Raw genomic sequence first — 9,088 nt, 5'->3', positions numbered from 1 at the left:
AATACTTTGTCGTCTAAAGAAGAATGGGACACTATAAAATGCAATAATCACCATTATGTGCCTTGCAGCCAGAACAATATCGGCACGCTAGGAACCACCATCGCTATTGCCTGTTGCTTGACGACTCCAATACACCTCGACACAGTCAAACAGAACAGCTTTCACCTCTAACTTTCGTCCACTCTCCTTTGGCTGTTGTCTAATCATCTCGCCAAATTCTATAGTTGCTATCCTGTTCTCCGGCTGTGAATTGTGGTTGAACCACTTCAGACGTCTGTTGACTTTTTGATCTGACACGGTGAAGTAAAAGTGTACTGCAGTGATGTTGTCCTATGTACTCTTGCCAGAATAACCTACTTTTCATGAAGTCAGAGTAGTAGTCAGAAGACTGGAATTTTATGCCAGCTGCATTGCCAAGCTCCTGCACAAGAGCAGAGCTCAGCATCTGAGCATTCGCATCATTCTGAGTATTCTTGCATATCATTTGTGCTCGTTAAACCTTGCTACAAGACATTAATTTTCAGCAGCCAAGCCTGACAGTTTTGGTCAATCTTTTGTGCTCTGAGCTGGTTTGATGCAATACTTTTAATGGAATTTCTTTATTGCTGTTTATTATGTGGTCAGTGACAGGATTTTTTTTATGCGAGAGTGTTAAATGGATCCTTCAGTGAAAAAGCCGGCAGCATCTGTAGCAGCAAAACGGTGCCTGGTTTGCCATTGACTGTGACGCCATGTGAGCACAGGAGGCGCGCTCATGACACTAGCCTGCACTTGCTGGCTCGTGTCTCAGCAGAGGAAAGCGAGCAAAGGGGAACATCTGCTGCCACGCTACTTCGCGAGGGGCGAGTGCATTGCTACAACACATCACCTTCCCTTTCGCAAGCCTGTGTTCCTTGTCTGCTCAAGCTCTTGTGTGCGTTCTAACTGCGCCTCGGTAAGGCTCAATCAATATGTGCCAAGCGTCTTAACGTGCCCGCTTGCCCGCGAGGAGTTCATAACTCGGCAGTGGCGTTCAGTTGGACATCAAAGTATTCACAACTCGTAAGAAGTGCTTAGGTGTCTTCGGATTTTCTTTGTACTTAATGCACAAACTTCGAAGTCATTTTTCCTAGTGAAATTAGTTAAATATCGTCGTCCCTTGTCTGCTGTCCAGCCTTTGTGTGAGGCCTTATACATCTTCGCAGCCACTCCTGTCATGCACAGTAATTTGTGTACTTGTGCTTGTATCTTCCATGGCATATGATTAATTAATACATTTTATTTTCATTATCCAGCTAAACATAATCTCAAAAAGCTTCACTTGACTGCTCACTTGTCCCTGTGGCTACATTGTGTGGATGTACTATCAGCGTCAAATGAAACGCAAACAGCAGAGCGCGTGCCTGTAGCATCACTGAATGTATAGTGCACACACTTGGCCAATCATCACGCTCACAGGCGTGCACATCTGGTTTCACACACTGTGTAACGATGCTCGCCCTATACTGAGGTATTTTTCGTTCTGTTTTGCGTCTTGTTTTCTTAGATTTTTTTTTGCTTTCAAATAAAAGGAAAGCATAACAGAAAGAAAATTTGACTGCATTCAATGTGTTAGAAAATGTTCACTTAGTTTTTTTTTCTCACACTTGTATCAAAAGCAGTGTGGCAACACTGAGTCTTGATGAAATGAATTGGCACCCTCGGAAACTGTTCCCACTGGTAATCTGATCTTGAAGGCCATGCTTTTGCCTACTGCAAACACTGGAACTGATTTCAGGAGCTGGGAAATATGTTATGGCCCTCATGCATTGTTTTGCTTTTGCATGTGCATCTCTCGGCAGTTTGCTGCTGCTATTTATAGCACAAGTGAAGGAATTGTAGCAAAAGTAACACTGACACCTGTGCTGCCCTTTTTGGAGCCAGAGTGTGTGAAGGAAGGCTGCTATCTGGTCTTGAAATCCATCGAAGCAGCCTTATTCCCCGACATCACACAGCCTTGCCAAAATGGCGGTTGGCACGAAGTGTCTAAAGGCAGCGACTTGAAATAGGATTTTCGACTTAACATACCAGAAATGGTTTTATTTGCAACAAACTTTGTTGAGTGTCCTCCAGGTGAAAAGCTGCAACATACAGCTTTAATGTGCCTGAAGGCCCTCGCATGGCAGCAGTAAGTCTCCTATCGGCAAACGTATAACATACGAAACACTAATCTATTAGGATATACATTTACAATGTAGCAAAAGAAATGTGTGAAACCTAAAGAAACATACATCTTTTCAGATAATTATATAGTATTTATAAAATAAATTCCTCTTAATGTGCAACAAAGCTAAGACGCCTATTATATGTATTATACATCCCAAAAGATCATATTTCAGAAATAAACACTACAGACAACATGTCTGGTATGTACACTCGACCACACAATATTACAGGGTGCACGAGCGTGTGGCAAAACGACCCTTCTCCCCTTCTAGCTGTGCACCCATGGTATCGAGCCTACACGCATGCACGTCCCTCCGAGACTGCAAGCGTTCATGTTTCTGCACTTCCTCCTCGTGCGCCGGTGATATCCGAATGTAGCCGTGAGGTGCCCCTCTTGCGATTGGCGCAAAACTATGTGAAGCCTGAGCTTGTGCGTGCTGCTGCGGCTGCTTTTTGTTGAGTCACGAGCGCCGACACATACGGCCCGGTGGCGAACCCAAGTAATTTTTTTTTCTGAGCTGCACCATTTCGTGTCCAATCTTTGTTGTTTCTTTTTATGAACGGGGCATTCTCCCACAGAAGAGCATGTCAGAAAACGCCCCCTATAGAAGGAGACCGGCGAGAAGAAAATGAACTCTCAATTTCCATTGTATAAACAAGGTTTTGCCCGTCGAAGCCGCCACAGTGCCAATCACAAGAGGGGCACCTCGCGGCTACATTCGCATATCGCTGGTGCAAGGAGTAAGCGTGGAAACATGCACGCTTGCAGTCTCGGAGGGGCGCATGTGCGCAGGCGTCAGTCTCGACACCAGGGGTGCCCCGCTAGAAGCGGAGGAGGGCCGTTTCGCCACGTGCTCGCGCACCCCATAATATTTTGTGGGTCAGTGTACATTGTATTATGAAAATACTGAGTGTCAATGGATATTACATGAAATAAAGAATATGAAATGTCAATTAGTTTTCTCTTTATTGTGTATTCAATCAAGTTTATAAAGATGCACTCTATTTTCACAACTCGTATAATATGTGCTGAGAGCCGTTATGTTTGTCTCTATGACCATGTTAGACCTTTACTCTTGCAATAATAAACTTGGGCCAGTCACACAACCGTTTCACAACCTCTTGAAGAACGAACCGCGTCATAAATCCAGTGTACATACAGCGTAAAACAAAAGATGTAAGCAACAAACAGCACTGATAACCCTGACTTCTAACTGAATTTACCCGCCATGGTTGCTTAGTGGCTATGGTGTTGGGCTCCTAAGCACGAGGTCGCGGGATCAAATCCTGGCCACGGCAGCCACATTTCAATGGGGGAAAAATGCGAAAACACCTGTGTACTTAGATTTAGGTGTATCTTAAAGAAACCCAGGTGCTCCAAATTTCCAGAGTTGCCCACTACAACATGCTTCATAATCACATCGTGGTTTTGGCACCTAAAAACAGCGCAATTGAAATTTTTTTCTAATTTAATGTATAATTCGCAGAAGGAACAGTTATATAACTACTGTGCAGTGTACCACCAAAACCAAAATGTACAGAAGCAACTTTGTCCCTAAGTCATGCTACATGGAACCACTGATTCTTTGTCCTATTAAAGGCCGATGTCATATTCACATTTCTTTTATAGTGAGACCAGTTGATGGCATACTTATACATTGTCTTATTGCGCCATCTGGGCTACCTGAATCATTTCCCTTGTTGTCCTCTTGCCATTACTGCATAAATTACTGAGATCAAATGCTCTTCTATCATGCACCTTGCATTTTTATGTTCACACAGCCAGCTGTTTCCAGCTTTGCCCAAAAGTATTTGCTGCACAAAAGCAGGATCTTGTACAACATGGTTTGCCTTCCATGTAATGTACGACATATTACTTCTAATTTTGGCAGCTGCATAGATATTATGGCTTTCTGTTCTTTTTTGTTGTGATGTCTTAGCATTAGAGCGTTCATGCGAAGGAAAACCCATCTGTCACCTTGTGTACAGCAAGAAAGGGGAAAAACTGGAGAGGAGGACGATGCAGTTGCGAACTGAGAAGGCACCTGATGGGACAGGAGAAAGTGTGCCATGGGGATGGGAGCACAGATTCAGCATGGCTGGAGGGGAAAGGAGGAAGCATGCGTCATACATCATTTGCTCCTGATTCAGGAGAGCCCTTCGCCACCAATGAAAGAAAAGGTGGGGTGCTGATGCAGCATGCTGACGTGCCGCACTTTCAGATAGTCGTGCTAGTGGCTCCGTTTGTGTTCTATGTACTCTATCATTAAAGCTAATGTTGGATGCAGCATCTACTATGAATGATCCTGTACAAGAGTGTTAACTGCTATGCAATGAAGAGGCTATCATGTCTCATCATTTCCCGTAAAACTGGAATCTTCAACATTTTAAGCCTTTGCATGAATCTTTAAAACAGAAATAAAAAAAAATATATACTGCGCCTTTCTGGAAGTGACCGGGCATTGTCTCCTCCACCCCTAGTTTGAACCATTTGTTAATGCCACTTGGCGAGATTGTTGCTATGGCACAACTGCACAATCTTTTAATGAAGCAATTTGCAGTGGGCTGAATTGTAGGGCAGAACTTGTTTCTTTTTTTTCCATGTGTTTCATATCTCTAACTCAGATGATTTCTGGTGATTTGAAGCTTCAGATGTAAATACTTAATTGCATTTTCAACATGCTCATCATGCATTGCCTGAGAGCGAAACAAGACATGTTAGAATGTGCTCAATAGTTCCAACACACATTTTTCTGCCAGCTTAGTATCAGTCTCTAGCAACCTTGTATTTATCTACGTGTATAGATATATTCCAAAAAAATTTTTCACCTGTGGGATTAGCTTCTCAAATTTCAAGTTCAATTTACAGGCGAATGAGAAAATTGAGTTTATTGCACGATCCCTGGTCCATATACTTCTTGCTCATGGGCATAGGTCAAGGTATACATTTCGGGACCCGTTCTAGTGGCTTAGAGGATGTCCAATGTTCCTGCTGGCTAAGAGGTTGCAGCTTCGATTATGGCCATGGTAGCTGCAGGGGATGGAATGCAAAGATGCTTGAACAACATGCTTTGGGTGCATGTTAAACCTCAGATGGGCAAAATTAATCCGTAATCACCTATTATAGCATTCCACTGGGAATTTGCAGGATTTCAAATCCCCTAATTTAATTTTGAAATGATTGAAGAAGAGATGGAGCTATCTTGCATTATGTGCCATGGATTGTTTTGATTGTCCCCACTTTTTATATAAAGAGATGAAAATCATGTTTTTTTTCTGTGAAATAAGGGAATCACTGGTTTTCTGTCCTGTGATCAGGTGAAAAATTTCCTCTGTACATTTTAATTATAGTCTTTCATTGCGCACTAGTTACAATAGTGAACGAAAAGGTATATTTTGCATTTTGGTTCCAGTGCGCTGAATTCCTAAGAATCTTGGTGCTGCTTTATGCCATACCACTAGCGTAGGGCAATTTTCTCTTAACATGCACTGCACGTTGCACTATTCACACTCCACAGCTCACCCACTGTGCACAAAACTTGCATGTTCTGAGAATGTATTTAATTCCATATTTATTTTCCTGAAATTGCCCATACGTGCACTTTAACTAATGTGAAGCAAATAACATAGTATTGAAAACAAAAGAATGGAAGAAAACAAGAGGCTTAATATGTATAAGTGTTGTAACAGGCTATTCCAATATTATTACTAATGAATGAAATGCGACAAAAAATTCAGCAAAAAGAAAAGGTCATAAAATATACAACACACTGTTTTGCAACATACCACATTTTGGCAAAATCAAGAGCCCTTACAGCTTCATTAAAATCCTCTACCATTGTATTGGGCAGCTTGTTCCAGAGCCTTACTGACTATTACAAAGGTGAAAATTTAAAAAATTTATCACAAGCAAACCATACACATCAACCAGTATGTCAGTATATGTCTGCACTCGCGAGAAATTGTAATGGTAGGTGGAGAAGTTAGCTGAGCAGACTTGGCATGCTAGTGCCAAGTTGTTGGCAATAGCCAAGTAGTTGGCATGTTTATATACCAAGAGATCAAAAGAAGAGAGAAAGGGAAAACATGCACATGCATCCACTCGCACAGAAACGAAGGAAGGGCAAGCAGTGAGTACTACGAAAGGAACAAATTTGAAGTTGAATCTGTATGCCACTGTCAATAAACAAAATGTTACCCATCTCTGAACAGGGCTGAAGAAACAGAGGGCTGAAGGCAAGCTCCTGATCTAGCCACACACCCGCATTCCCTAGTACTCCGCAACCCGTACTGCAGGTAATCATAGCTACGTTGGGTTTTGACAAATTGGGTAACCAGTGGTGCCAGCTACAACATTATTTATTCTGGAGAGCAATAAGTAGCACTTGCCCAGAGAAGGTTCACTTTTTAAAAACATAGTAAATAGCCTTGCCTTGTTTGCGATAGTTGGGCATGGGTCCCTCATAGGTTGTGGCAAGTATTCATCGAATCCAGTCGTGGCCAAAGTCAGGGAGCCAGTGTCTCTTCCGCAGAGAGAGATACTTTCCTTAACTCTAAAGTCTGGGGAAGGGCAGTACGCATTGCGAGAGTGACAGGGAAACCAGAAGACGAGTGTATTACGCAATTGTCGTGCTGCCTGCTGGATCTCGACGCGGGAGGAAATGGGTAGAGAGGCACCACTTCTTGCCCAAACCTATGGCATGGCCTAGTGTATGGCATCAAGGCAGAAGCCTTATTCCAAAAACACGTTTTTTTACCCCGCTGCACCTGTTCAATGCTGGCGCACATAGTCCTGGTCTCTGTCTCCCGTTACTTTTCAGATTGCTGCTGAAAAGTGCACCTGTATTCAGAGGATATTAACAATTAAAAGGTGTAGTCTCATCTGAGGCTACTATTTTACTGTTGCAGCACAGCATTAAAGATGTCTATCTGTGTGACTTATTTATGTCTTGCATAAGGGTGTGTTCAGATAACTTAAGCGAGCCACATATGGCGACAATTTTTAATTTTGATTTCAAAAAGTGTATTTTACCACCCTAGTGTTCAGGACAACGAAAAGAATCTTAGTTCTGCAAGAAAAAAAATTTATTTCACAAACAAATAGATGAACTTCTGGCGGAGAATGGCCAAGTCTTTAAACAGGCACTGGGAGGATGAAATCTCATTTCCATTAGTGTCTTTTTACTTCACTTCGGTGCCGCAAGTTCCACTGCCCACTCTCTCTCATTCATAAAGTGATAGCTCTACATTCAACAGAGTAAACTGTTTTTGGATGCTCTCCACATGCAAGAGATGCACTTTATTGCTTGATATCAGGAGCAGGCCCTCTAAAACCCCGTGACAATGCCCCACCATTCTTCTCTCACTGCACCCATGCACTGTTTTGCGACCCCTGCCCAGGAATGTTCCAAAAGCTCTCAATCATAAATTTTCTGTTTAGGCGATCTTCGAGCCATCATGAAGTGTTCTGGTGTCTTAAAGGAAAAGAACCTGCATCAAGCACCTACAAACACTATGTCACAGCAGTGGTGGCATTTATTCAGTCACACTACTTGCTTTGTAAATGCACTTGCAAACAAATATAGGAACATGTTTTTCAAGATTGCGTAATTATGTCAATACATGTAATTTTGTAAAATTAAGGAAAGCTTTTCTTTTTGAAAAAAGGTATTTAACATAGCACTAATTCAAACATGCTGAACATGGAGCACTTGTGAATTTTCAGCTCCGACAAGAGCAAATGTATTTTCCTCAAACTTGATGGCTCTTATCGCAACAGGCTGGAAAAATTTTAAGGCATCTTCTTTGTACATGTGGAAGCAAAAATCTGAACTTTCGTCAATCTTTTTCAATGTTTCCTTTTTGTGATTGTTTTATTCTTCATGTGGTAATCAGTTAATATTCTTAAAACTCTAGCGACAGCACTTCTTTCTTTAGGGGCTAACAAAATGCAGGTTCAGCAAAATTTGCAAAAAGCACTTGTGACTGACTGGGCACTCCTGCTTTCTTTTCTACTTTATTTTGTGAAGACATTATTGTTTTTCATAAAACTATTATTATGTAAGTTTTCTTGGTTATGAGGCACAAAAAATTCATTTTAATCATCAAAATTAAGAATGCTCCTAGGACAAGTCCGGCCAAACTTGTCAACACACCCATAATCATTCTCAAGGCAAAAACACGTCACTGTCAGGCCAATGTTCAGCTGTTTGCATTGCCCAGCAGATATATGTGGTAATCTCTGTGTATGTTCCTAGACTGTCCATTTGACAAACCTGTAAAAAGATATATAATGTGCAGTTCACACAAAAGCCCATTCTGGTGTAATTCCACTGAATGAAATGCATAGCATGGTTAGAAAGAAGGAAAGAACTGTGCCACCCGGTACTGTTTAATATTTGAGTTTTGCAGTTTTTCTCTACCAGATGACAGTGAGCCCTAGACGTGATCCACGCACCTACTCAACAAGGCAGGTGTGACGTAGTTGCATGACTTGTATGACTTGCATGACTCTCCTTTAAAATGTGCAATACACTGTGCAACCTGTATGCGGCCGTACTTGTTATGCTTGGTTTGAAAAACATTGAGCAGACACAGACACATAAGAGTGGCGAGTTTAGGTCATGTGATCAGACTCCAGTGAACAATTACGGTGGCTCATGCATACAGCCATTCTTACAAAGGCAGCTTTTGCCTGTGGCAAGTAGTCACCTGTGGCTCCTTTGCTCATGTCCATATAGCTTTCAAAATGTCCCTCTTGCCACACTACCTGCTGTTTAATGGACATCTTGTCAACTACAAGGCTCCACATATTTTGATGGTCTCGCTTGCTATTCTTTGAGCAACTTAAGCGCACTTACACCCTCCTTGGAAAATCCTGCTTTTCTATTACCGCTATTGTCCA

This window comes from Dermacentor andersoni, chromosome 6 (genome assembly GCF_023375885.2).
Source record: "Dermacentor andersoni chromosome 6, qqDerAnde1_hic_scaffold, whole genome shotgun sequence".
NCBI lineage: Eukaryota > Metazoa > Arthropoda > Arachnida > Ixodida > Ixodidae > Dermacentor > Dermacentor andersoni.
Note: the sequence above shows the minus strand (reverse complement) of the source record.